Source organism: Narcine bancroftii, chromosome 1 (assembly GCF_036971445.1).
Source record: "Narcine bancroftii isolate sNarBan1 chromosome 1, sNarBan1.hap1, whole genome shotgun sequence".
Taxonomy (NCBI): domain Eukaryota; kingdom Metazoa; phylum Chordata; class Chondrichthyes; order Torpediniformes; family Narcinidae; genus Narcine; species Narcine bancroftii.
The window spans coordinates 14,360,945-14,374,539 of record NC_091469.1 but is presented as its reverse complement, the minus strand read 5'-3'; the positions used below and the strand labels follow the sequence as shown (position 1 = coordinate 14,374,539).

Below are 13,595 nucleotides of genomic sequence, written 5' to 3'. Positions count from 1 at the left end.
TGTGCCAGTCTCAATCATAGAATCATACAGAATGGAAGTAGATTCACTGACCAAAATGTCCGACCCACTCTTGTCCAAACCACACTTGTTCAACCCACCCTATGTTTGGGAATGCAACTTCTCTGCTGTGCCAGTTCTCAATCATAGAATCATACGGCATGGAAATAGCTTCACTCTCCAAAATGTCCGACCCCTCTAGTCCAACCCAAACTTTCCAACCAACCCTATATTTAGCAATTCAACTGCTTTTCTGTGCCAGTTGTCAGTCAGAGAAACATACAGCATGGAAATATCTTCACTGACCAAAATGTCCGACCCACTCTTGTCCAACCCACCCTATGTTTGGCAATTCAACTTCTCTTCTGTGCCAGTTCGCAATCATAGAATCATACAGCATGGAAATAGCTTCACTGACCAAAATGTCCGACCCACTCTTGTCCAAACTAAACTTGTCCAACCCACCCTATGTTTGGCAATTTTACTTCTCGTCTGTGCCGGTTCTCAGTCATAGAATCATACAGCAAGGAAATAGCTTCACTGACCAAAATGTCCGACCCACTCTTGTCCAAACCACACTTGTCCAGCCTACCCTATGTTTGGCAATTCAACTTCTCTTCTGTGCCAGTTCTCAATCATAGAATAATACAGCATGGAAATAGCCTCACTGACCAAAATGCCCGACCCACTCTTGACCAACCCACAATTGTCTAACCCACCCTATGTTTGGCAATTCAACTTCTCTTCCATGCCAGTTCTCAATCATAGAATCATACAGCATGGAAGTAGCTTCACTGACCAATATGTCCGACCCACTCTTGTCCAAACCACACTTGTCCAACCCACCCTGTGTTTGGCAATTCATCTTCTCTACTGTGCCAGTTCTCAATCATAGAATCATACAGCATGGAAATAGCATCACTGACCAAATTGTCCGACCCACTCTTGTCCAACCCACATTTGTACAGCCCACCCTATGTTTGGCAATTCAATTTCTCCTCTGAGCCAGTTCTCAATCATAGAATCATACACCATGGAAATAGCTTCACTGACCAAAATGTCCGACCCACTCTTGTCCAACCCACATTTGTCCAGCCCACCCTATGTTTGGCAATTCAACTTCTCTTCTGTGCCAGTTCTCAATCATAAAATCATACAGCATGGAAATAGCTTCACTGACCAATATGTCCGACCCACTCTTGTCCAACCCGCACTTGTCCAGCCCACCCTATGTTTGGCAATTCAACTTCTCTTCTGTGCTAGTTCTAAATCATAGAATCATACAGCATGGAAATAGCTTCACTGACCAAAATATCCGACCCACTCTTTTCCAACCCACACTTGTCCAACCCACCCTAAGTTTGGCAATTCAACTTCTCTTCTGTGCTAGTTCTCAATCATAGAATCATACAGCATGGAAATAGCTTCACTGACGAAAATGTCCGACCCACTCTTGTCCAACCCACAATTGTCAAACCCACCCTATGTTTGGCAATTCAACTTCTCTTCTGAGCCAGTTCGCAATCATAGAATCATACAGCATGGAAATAGCTTCACTGACCAAAATGTCCGACCCACTCTTGTCCAAACTAAACTTGTCCAACCCGCCCTATGTTTGGCAATTTTACTTCTCTTCTGTGCCGGTTCTCAGTCATAGAATCATACAGCAAGGAAATAGCTTCACTGACTAAAATGTCCGACCCACTCTTGTCTAAACCACACTTTTCCAACCCACCCTATGATTGGCGATTCAACTTCTCTTCTGTGCTAGTTCTCAATCATAGAATCATATGGCAATGAAATAGCTTCACTGACCAAAACGTCCGTCCCACTCTTGTCCAACCCACACTTGTCCAGCCTACGCTATGTTTGGCAATTCAACTTCTCTTCTGTGCCAGTTCTCAATCATAGAATCATACAGCATGGAAATAGATTCACTCACCAAAATGTCCGACCCACTCTTTACCAACCCAAAATTGTCCAACCCACCCTATGTTTGGCAATTCAAATTCTCTTCTGTGCCAGTTCTCAATCATAGAATCATACAGCATGGAAGTAGCTTCACTGACCAAAATGTCCGACCCACTCTTGTCCAAACAACACTTGTCCAACCCACCCTATCTTTGGCAATTCAACTTCTCTTCTGTGCCATTTCTCAGTGATAGAATCATGCAGCATGGACATAGCTTCACTGACCAAAATGTCCGACCCACTCTTGTCCAACCCACCCTAGGTTTGGCAATTCAACTTCTCCTCTGTGCCAGTTCTCAGTCATAGAATCATACAGAATGGAAATAGCTTCACTGACTAAAATGTCCGACCGACTTTTGTCCAAACACACTTGTCCAACCATTCCTATGTTTGGCAATTTATCTTCTGTGCCAGTTCTCAATCATAGAATCATACTGCATGGAAATAGCTTCACTGACCAAAATATCCGACCCACTCTTTTCCAACCCACACTTGTCCAACCCACCCTAAGTTTGGCAATTCAACTTCTCTTCTGTGCTAGTTCTCAATCATAGAATCATACAGCATGGAAATAGCTTCACTGACGAAAATGTCCGACCCACTCTTGTCCAACCCACAATTCTCAAACCCACCCTATGTTTGGCAATTCAACTTCTCTTCTGTGCCAGTTCTCAATCATAGAGTCATACGGCATCGAAATAGCTAAATTGACCAAAATGTCTGACCCACTCTTGTCCAATTCTCACTTGTCCAACCCACCCTATGTTTGTCAATTCATCTTCTCTTCTGTGCCAGATCTCAGTCGAAGAATTTTACAGCACGGAAATAGCTTCACTGACCAAAATGTCCGACCCACTCTTTCCCAAACCACACTTGTCCAACCCACCCTATGTTTGGCAATTCAGTTTCTCCTCTGTGCCAGTTCTCAATCATATAATCAGAAAGCATGGAAATAGCTTCACTGACCAAAATGTCCGTCCCAATCTTGTCGAACCCACACTTGTCTAACCCACCCTATGTTTGGCAATTCAAATTCTCTTCTGTGCCAGTTCTCAATCATAGAATCATACAGCATGGAAGTAGCTTCACTGACCAAAATGTCCGACCCACTCTTGTCCAAACAACACTTGTCCAACCCACCCTATGTTTCGCAATTCAACTCTCTGCTGTGCCATTTCTCAATCATAGAATCATACAGCATGAAAATAGCTTCACTCACCAAATTGTCCGACCCACTCTTGTCCAACCCACATTTGTACAGCCCACCCTATGTTTGGCAATTCAACTTCTCTTCTGTACCAGTTCTCAATCATAGAATCATACAGCATGGAAATAGCTTCACTGACCAAAATGTCCGACACACTCTTGTCCAAACCACACTTGTCCGACCCACCCTATCTTTGGCAATTCAACTTGTCTTCTGTGCCAGTTCTCAGTGATAGAATCATGCAGCATGGACATAGCCTCACTGACCAAAATGTCCGACCCACTCTTGTCCAACCCACCCTAGGTTTGGCAATTCATCTTCTCCTCTGTGCCAGTTCTCAGTCATAGAATCATGCAGAATGGAAATAGCTTCACTGACTAAAATGTCCGACCGACTTTTGTCCAACCCACACTTGTCCAACCATCCCTGTGTTTGGCAATATATCTTCTGTGCCAGTTCTCAATTATAGAATCATACTGCATGGAAATAGCTTCACTGACCAAAATATCCGACCCACTCTTTTCCAACCCACACTTGTCCAACCCACCCTAAGTTTGGCAATTCAACTTCTCTTCTGTGCTAGTTCTCAATCATAGAATCATACAGCATGGAAATAGCTTCACTGACGAAAATGTCCGACCCACTCTTGTCCAACCCACAATTGTCAAACCCACCCTATGTTTGGCAATTCAACTTCTCTTCTGTGCCAGTTCTCAATCATAGAGTCATACGGCATCGAAATAGCTAAATTGACCAAAATGTCTGACCCACTCTTGTCCAATTCTCACTTGTCCAACCCACCCTATGTTTGTCAATTAATCTTCTCTTCTGTGCCAGATCTCAGTCGAAGAATTTTACAGCACGGAAATAGCTTCACTGACCAAAATGTCCGACCCACTCTTTCCCAAACCACACTTGTCCAACCCACCCTATGTTTGGCAATTCAGTTTCTCCTCTGTGCCAGTTCTCAATCATATAATCAGAAAGCATGGAAATAGCTTCACTGACCAAAATGTCCGTCCCAATCTTGTCGAACCCACACTTGTCTAACCCACCCTATGTTTGGCAATTCAAATTCTCTTCTGTGCCAGTTCTCAATCATAGAATCATACAGCATGGAAGTAGCTTCACTGACCAAAATGTCCGACCCACTCTTGTCCAAACAACACTTGTCCAACCCACCCTATGTTTCGCAATTCAACTCTCTGCTGTGCCATTTCTCAATCATAGAATCATACAGCATGAAAATAGCTTCACTCACCAAATTGTCCGACCCACTCTTGTCCAACCCACATTTGTACAGCCCACCCTATGTTTGGCAATTCAACTTCTCTTCTGTACCAGTTCTCAATCATAGAATCATACAGCATGGAAATAGCTTCACTGACCAAAATGTCCGACACACTCTTGTCCAAACCACACTTGTCCGACCCACCCTATCTTTGGCAATTCAACTTGTCTTCTGTGCCAGTTCTCAGTGATAGAATCATGCAGCATGGACATAGCTTCACTGACCAAAATGTCCGACCCACTCTTGTCCAACCCACCCTAGGTTTGGCAATTCAACTTCTCCTCTGTGCCAGTTCTCAGTCATAGAATCATGCAGAATGGAAATAGCTTCACTGACTAAAATGTCCGACCGACTTTTGTCCAACCCACACTTGACCAACCATCCCTGTGTTTGGCAATATATCTTCTGTGCCAGTTCTCAATTATAGAATCATACTGCATGGAAATAGCTTCACTGACCAAAATATCCGACCCACTCTTTTCCAACCCACACTTGTCCAACCCACCCTAAGTTTGGCAATTCAACTTCTCTTCTGTGCTAGTTCTCAATCATAGAATCATACAGCATGGAAATAGCTTCACTGACGAAAATGTCCGACCCACTCTTGACCAACCCACAATTGTCAAACCCACCCTATGTTTGGCAATTCAACTTCTCTTCTGTGCCAGTTCTCAATCATAGAGTCATACGGCATCGAAATAGCTAAATTGACCAAAATGTCTGACCCACTCTTGTCCAATTCTCACTTGTCCAACCCACCCTATGTTTGTCAATTAATCTTCTCTTCTGTGCCAGATCTCAGTCAAAGAATTTTACAGCACGGAAATAGCTTCACTGACCAAAATGTACGACCCACTCTTGTCCAACCCACCCTAGGTTTGGCAATTCAACTTCTCCTCTGTGCCATTTCTCAGTCATAGAATCATACAGCATGGAAATAGCTTCACTGACCAAAATGTCCGACCCACTCTTTTCCAACCCACACTTGTCCAACCCACCCTAAGTTTGGCAATTCAACTTCTCTTCTGTGCTAGTTCTCAATCATAGAATCATACAGCATGGAAATAGCTTCACTGACGAAAATGTCCGACCCACTCTTGTCCAACCCACAATTGTCAAACCCACCCTATGTTTGGCAATTCAACTTCTCTTCTGTGCCAGTTCTCAATCATAGAATCATACGGAATCGAAATAGCTAAACTGACCAAAATGTCTGACCCACTCTTGTCCAATTCTCACTTGTCCAGCCCACCCTACGTTTGTCAATTAAACTTCTCTTCTGTGCCAGTTCTCAGTCATAGAATTTTACAGCAAATAAATAGCTTCACTGACCAAAACGTCCTACCCACTTTTGTCCAACCCACCCTATGTTTGACAATTAAACTTCTCTTCTGTGCCAGTTCTCAGTCATAGAATCATACAGCATGGACATAGCTTCACTGACCCAAATGTACGACCCACTTTTGTCCAACCCACACTATGTTTGACAATTCAACCTCTCTTCTGTGCCGGTCCTCAGATATAGAATCATACAGCATGGAAATAGCTTCACTGACCAAAATGTCCGTCCCACTCTTGTCCAACCCAAACTTGTCCAGCCTACCCTATGTTTGGCAATTCAACTTCTCTTCTGTGCCACTTCTCAATCATAGAATCATACAGCATGGAAATGGCCTCACTGACCAAAATGTCCGACCCACTCTTTACCAACCCACAATTGTCCAACCCACCCTATGTTTGGCAATTCAACTTTTCTTCTGTGCCAGTTCTCAGTCATAGAATCATACAGCAAGGAAATAGCTTCACTGACCAAAATGTCCGACCCACTCTTGTCCAACCCACCCTATGTTTGGCAATTCAACTTTTCTTCTGTGCCAGTTCTCAGTCATAGAATCATACAGCACGGAAATAGCTACACTATACAAAATGTACGACCCACCCTTGTCCAACCCACACTTGTCCAACCCACCCTATGTTTGGCAATTCAACTTCTATTCTGTGCCAGTTCGCAATCATAGAATCATACAGCATGGAAATAGCTTCACTGACCAAAATGTCCGACCCACTCTTGTCCAAACTAAACTTGTCCAACCCACACTATGTTTGGCAATTTTACTTCTCTTCTGTGCCGGTTCTCAGTCATAGAATCATACAGCAAGGAAATAGCTTCACTGACCAAAATGTCCGACCAACTCTTGTCCAAACCACACTTGTCCAGCCTCCCCTATGTTTGGCAATTCAACTTCTCTTCTGTGCCAGTTCTCAATCATAGAATAATACAGCATGGAAATTGCCTCACTGACCAAAATGTCCGACCCACTCTTGACCAACCCACAATTGTCTAACCCACCCTATGTTTGGCAATTCAACTTCTCTTCCATGCCAGTTCTCAATCATAGAATCATACAGCATGGAAGTAGCTTCACTGACCAAAATGTCCGACCCACTCTTGTCCAAACCACACTTGTCTAACCCACCCTGTGTTTGGCAATTCAACTTCTCTGCTGTGCCAGTTCTCAATCATAGAATCATACTGCATGGAAATAGCATCACTGACCAAATTGTCCGACCCACTCTTGTCCAACCCACATTTGTACAGCCCACCCTATGTTTGGCAATTCAATTTCTCCTCTGAGCCAGTTCTCAATCATAGAATCATACACCATGGAAATAGCTTCACTGACCAAAATGTCCGACCCACTCTTGTCCAACCCACATTTGTCCAGCCCACCCTATGTTTGGCAATTCAACTTCTCTTCTGTGCCAGTTCTCAATCATAAAATCATACAGCATGGAAATAGCTTCACTGACCAATATGTCCGACCCACTCTTGTCCAACCCGCACTTGTCCAGCCCACCCTATGTTTGGCAATTCAACTTCTCTTCTGTGCTAGTTCTAAATCATAGAATCATACAGCATGGAAATAGCTTCACTGACCAAAATATCCGACCCACTCTTTTCCAACCCACACTTGTCCAACCCACCCTAAGTTTGGCAATTCAACTTCTCTTCTGTGCTAGTTCTCAATCATAGAATCATACAGCATGGAAATAGCTTCACTGACGAAAATGTCCGACCCACTCTTGTCCAACCCACAATTGTCAAACCCACCCTATGTTTGGCAATTCAACTTCTCTTCTGAGCCAGTTCGCAATCATAGAATCATACAGCATGGAAATAGCTTCACTGACCAAAATGTCCGACCCACTCTTGTCCAAACTAAACTTGTCCAACCCACCCTATGTTTGGCAATTTTACTTCTCTTCTGTGCCGGTTCTCAGTCATAGAATCATACAGCAAGGAAATAGCTTCACTGACCAAAATGTCCAACCCACTCTTGTCTAAACCACACTTTTCCAACCCACCCTATGGTTGGCGATTCAACTTCTCTTCTGTGCTAGTTCTCAATCATAGAATCATATGGCAATGAAATAGCTTCACTGACCAAAACGTCCGTCCCACTCTTGTCCAACCCACACTTGTCCAGCCTACCCTATGTTTGGCAATTCAACTTCTCTTCTGTGCCAGTTCTCAATCATAGAATCATACAGCATGGAAGTAGCTTCACTGACCAAAATGTCCGACCCACTCTTGTCCAAACAACACTTGTCCAACCCACCCTATGTTTCGCAATTCAACTCTCTGCTGTGCCATTTCTCAATCATAGAATCATACAGCATGAAAATAGCTTCACTCACCAAATTGTCCGACCCACTCTTGTCCAACCCACATTTGTACAGCCCACCCTATGTTTGGCAATTCAACTTCTCTTCTGTACCAGTTCTCAATCATAGAATCATACAGCATGGAAATAGCTTCACTGACCAAAATGCCCGACACACTCTTGTCCAAACCACACTTGTCCGACCCACCCTATCTTTGGCAATTCAACTTGTCTTCTGTGCCAGTTCTCAGTGATAGAATCATGCAGCATGGACATAGCTTCACTGTCCAAAATGTCCGACCCACTCTTGTCCAACCCACCCTAGGTTTGGCAATTCAACTTCTCCTCTGTGCCAGTTCTCAGTCATAGAATCATACAGAATGGAAATAGCTTCACTGACTAAAATGTCCGACCGACTTTTGTCCAACCCACACTTGTCCAACCATCCCTATGTTTGGCAATATATCTTCTGTGCCAGTTCTCAATCATAGAATCATACTGCATGGAAATAGCTTCACTGACCAAAATATCCGACCCACTCTTTTCCAACCCACACTTGTCCAACCCACCCTAAGTTTGGCAATTCAACTTCTCTTCTGTGCTAGTTCTCAATCATAGAATCATACAGCATGGAAATAGCTTCACTGACGAAAATGTCCGACCCACTCTTGTCCAACCCACAATTTTCAAACCCACCCTATGTTTGGCAATTCAACTTCTCTTCTGTGCCAGTTCTCAATCATAGAGTCATACGGCATCGAAATAGCTAAATTGACCAAAATGTCTGACCCACTCTTGTCCAATTCTCACTTGTCCAACCCACCCTATGTTTGTCAATTAATCTTCTCTTCTGTGCCAGATCTCAGTCGAAGAATTTTACAGCACGGAAATAGCTTCACTGACCAAAATGTCCGACCCACTCTTTCCCAAACCACACTTTTCCAACCCACCCTATGTTTGGCAATTTAGTTTCTCCTCTGTGCCACTTCTCAATCATATAATCAGAAAGCATGGAAATAGCTTCACTGACCAAAATGTCCGTCCCACTCTTGTCGAACCCACACTTGTCTAACCCACCCTATGTTTGGCAATTCAACTTCTTTCTGTGCCAGTTCTCAATCATAGAATCATACAGCATGGAAAGAGCTTCACTCTCCAAAATGTCCGACCCCTCTAGTCCAACCCAAACTTGTCCAACCCACCCTATATTTAGCAATTCAACTGCTTTTCTGTGCCAGTTGTCAGTCATAGTATCATGGTGCATGGAAATATCTTCACTGACCAAAATGTCCGACCCACTCATGTCCAACCCACCCTATGTTTGGCAATTCAACTTTTCTTCTGTGCCAGTTCTCAGTCATAGAATCATACAGCACGGTAATAGCTACACTGAACAAAATGTACGACCCACCCTTGTCCAACCCACACTTGTCCAACCCACCCTATGTTTGGCAATTCAACTTCTCTTCTGAGCCAGTTCGCAATCATAGAATCATACAGCATGGAAATAGCTTCACTGACCAAAATGTCCGACCCACTCTTGTCCAAACTAAACTTGTCCAACCCACCCTATGTTTGGCAATTTTACTTCTCTTCTGTGCCGGTTCTCAGTCATAGAATCATACAGCAAGGAAATAGCTTCACTGACCAAAATGTCCGACCCACTCTTGTCTAAACCACACTTTTCCAACCCACCCTATGGTTGGCGATTCAACTTCTCTTCTGTGCTAGTTCTCAATCATAGAATCATATGGCAATGAAATAGCTTCACTGACCAAAACGTCCGTCCCACTCTTGTCCAACCCACACTTGTCCAGCCTACCCTATGTTTGGCAATTCAACTTCTCTTCTGTGCCAGTTCTCAATCATAGAATCATACAGCATGGAAATAGATTCACTCACCAAAATGTCCGACCCACTCTTTACCAACCCAAAATTGTCCAACCCACCCTATGTTTGGCAATTCAAATTCTCTTCTGTGCCAGTTCTCAATCATAGAATCATACAGCATGGAAGTAGCTTCACTGACCAAAATGTCCGACGCACTCTTGTCCAAACCACACTTGTCCAACCCACCCTATGTTTCGCAATTCAACTCTCTGCTGTGCCATTTCTCAATCATATAATCATACAGCATGAAAATAGCTTCACTCACCAAATTGTCCGACCCACTCTTGTCCAACCCACATTTGTACAGCCCACCCTATGTTTGGCAATTCAACTTCTCTTCTGTACCAGTTCTCAATCATAGAATCATACAGCATGGAAATAGCTTCACTGACCAAAATGTCCGACCCACTCTTGTCCAAACTAAACTTGTCCAACCCACCCTATGTTTGGCAATTTTACTTCTCTTCTGTGCCGGTTCTCAGTCATAGAATCATACAGCAAGGAAATAGCTTCACTGACCAAAATGTCCGACCCACTCTTGTCTAAACCACACTTTTCCAACCCACCCTATGGTTGGCGATTCAACTTCTCTTCTGTGCTAGTTCTCAATCATAGAATCATATAGCAATGAAATAGCTTCACTGACCAAAACGTCCGTCCCACTCTTGTCCAACCCAAACTTGTCCAGCCTACCCTATGTTTCGCAATTCAACTCTCTGCTGTGCCATTTCTCAATCATAGAATCATACAGCATGAAAATAGCTTCACTCACCAAATTGTCCGACCCACTCTTGTCCAACCCACATTTGTACAGCCCACCCTATGTTTGGCAATTCAACTTCTCTTCTGTACCAGTTCTCAATCATAGAATCATACAGCATGGAAATAGCTTCACTGACTAAAATGTCCGACACACTCTTGTCCAAACCACACTTGTCCGACCCACCCTATCTTTGGCAATTCAACTTGTCTTCTGTGCCAGTTCTCAGTGATAGAATCATGCAGCATGGACATAGCTTCACTGACCAAAATGTCCGACCCGCTCTTGTCCAACCCACATAAGTCCAGCCTACCCTATGTTTGGCAATTCAACTTCTCTTCTGTGCCAGTCTCAATCATAGAATCATACAGAATGGAAGTAGATTCACTGACCAAAATGTCCGACCCACTCTTGTCCAAACCACACTTGTTCAACCCACCCTATGTTTGGGAATGCAACTTCTCTGCTGTGCCAGTTCTCAATCATAGAATCATACGGCATGGAAATAGCTTCACTCTCCAAAATGTCCGACCCCTCTAGTCCAACCCAAACTTTCCAACCAACCCTATATTTAGCAATTCAACTGCTTTTCTGTGCCAGTTGTCAGTCATAGAATCATACAGCATGGAAATATCTTCACTGACCAAAATGTCCGACCCACTCTTGTCCAACCCACCCTATGTTTGGCAATTCAACTTTTCTTCTGTGCCAGTTCTCAGTCATAGAATCATACAGCACAGAAATAGCTACACTATACAAAATGTACGACCCACCCTTGTCCAACCCACACTTGTCCAACCCACCCTATGTTTGGCAATTCAACTTCTCTTCTGTGCCAGTTCGCAATCATAGAATCATACAGCATGGAAATAGCTTCACTGACCAAAATGTCCGACCCACTCTTGTCCAAACTAAACTTGTCCAACCCACCCTATGTTTGGCAATTTTACTTCTCTTCTGTGCCGGTTCTCAGTCATAGAATCATACAGCAAGGAAATAGCTTCACTGACCAAAATGTCCGACCCACTCTTGTCCAAACCACACTTGTCCAGCCTACCCTATGTTTGGCAATTCAACTTCTCTTCTGTGCCAGTTCTCAATCATAGAATAATACAGCATGGAAATAGCCTCACTGACCAAAATGCCCGACCCACTCTTGACCAACCCACAATTGTCTAACCCACCCTATGTTTGGCAATTCAACTTCTCTTCCATGCCAGTTCTCAATCATAGAATCATACAGCATGGAAGTAGCTTCACTGACCAATATGTCCGACCCACTCTTGTCCAAACCACACTTGTCCAACCCACCCTATCTTTGGCAATTCAACTTGTCTTCTGTGCCAGTTCTCAGTGATAGAATCATGCAGCATGGACATAGCTTCACTGACCAAAATGTCCGACCCGCTCTTGTCCAACCCACATAAGTCCAGCCTACCCTATGTTTGGCAATTCAACTTCTCTTCTTTGCCAGTTCTCAATCATAGAATCATACAGCATGGAAATAGCCTCATTGACCAAAATGTCCGACCCACTCTTTACCAACCCACAATTGTCCAACCCACCCTATGTTTGGCAATTCAACTTCTCTTCTGTGCCAGTCTCAATCATAGAATCATACAGAATGGAAGTAGATTCACTGACCAAAATGTCCGACCCACTCTTGTCCAAACCACACTTGTTCAACCCACCCTATGTTTGGGAATGCAACTTCTCTGCTGTGCCAGTTCTCAATCATAGAATCATACGGCATGGAAATAGCTTCACTATCCAAAATGTCCGACCCCTCTAGTCCAACCCAAACTTTCCAACCAACCCTATATTTAGCAATTCAACTGCTTTTCTGTGCCAGTTGTCAGTCATAGAAACATACAGCATGGAAATATCTTCACTGACCAAAATGTCCGACCCACTCTTGTCCAACCCACCCTATGTTTGGCAATTCAACTTTTCTTCTGTGCCAGTTCTCAGTCATAGAATCATACAGCACAGAAATAGCTACACTATACAAAATGTACGACCCACCCTTGTCCAACCCACACTTGTCCAACCCACCCTATGTTTGGCAATTCAACTTCTCTTCTGTGCCAGTTCGCAATCATAGAATCATACAGCATGGAAATAGCTTCACTGACCAAAATGTCCGACCCACTCTTGTCCAAACTAAACTTGTCCAACCCACCCTATGTTTGGCAATTTTACTTCTCTTCTGTGCCGGTTCTCAGTCATAGAATCATACAGCAAGGAAATAGCTTCACTGACCAAAATGTCCGACCCACTCTTGTCCAAACCACACTTGTCCAGCCTACCCTATGTTTGGCAATTCAACTTCTCTTCTGTGCCAGTTCTCAATCATAGAATAATACAGCATGGAAATAGCCTCACTGACCAAAATGCCCGACCCACTCTTGACCAACCCACAATTGTCTAACCCACCCTATGTTTGGCAATTCAACTTCTCTTCCATGCCAGTTCTCAATCATAGAATCATACAGCATGGAAGTAGCTTCACTGACCAATATGTCCGACCCACTCTTGTCCAAACCACACTTGTCCAACCCACCCTGTGTTTGGCAATTCAACTTCTCTACTGTGCCAGTTCTCAATCATAGAATCATACAGCATGGAAATAGCATCACTGACCAAATTGTCCGACCCACTCTTGTCCAACCCACATTTGTACAGCCCACCCTATGTTTGGCAATTCAACTTCTCTTCTGTACCAGTTCTCAATCATAGAATCATACAGCATGGAAATAGCTTCACTGACCAAAATGTCCGACACACTCTTGTCCAAACCACACTTGTCCGACC

The 13,595-nt window shown here is 43.7% G+C and overlaps 1 protein-coding gene across 13 annotated transcripts in view; it reads left to right on the top strand.

The window, feature by feature from the left end:
- Positions 1-13,595, top strand: part of LOC138755303 (receptor-type tyrosine-protein phosphatase delta) — a 1,191,445-nt gene that overhangs the window by 1,151,002 nt on the left and 26,848 nt on the right. The window lies entirely within an intron of this gene.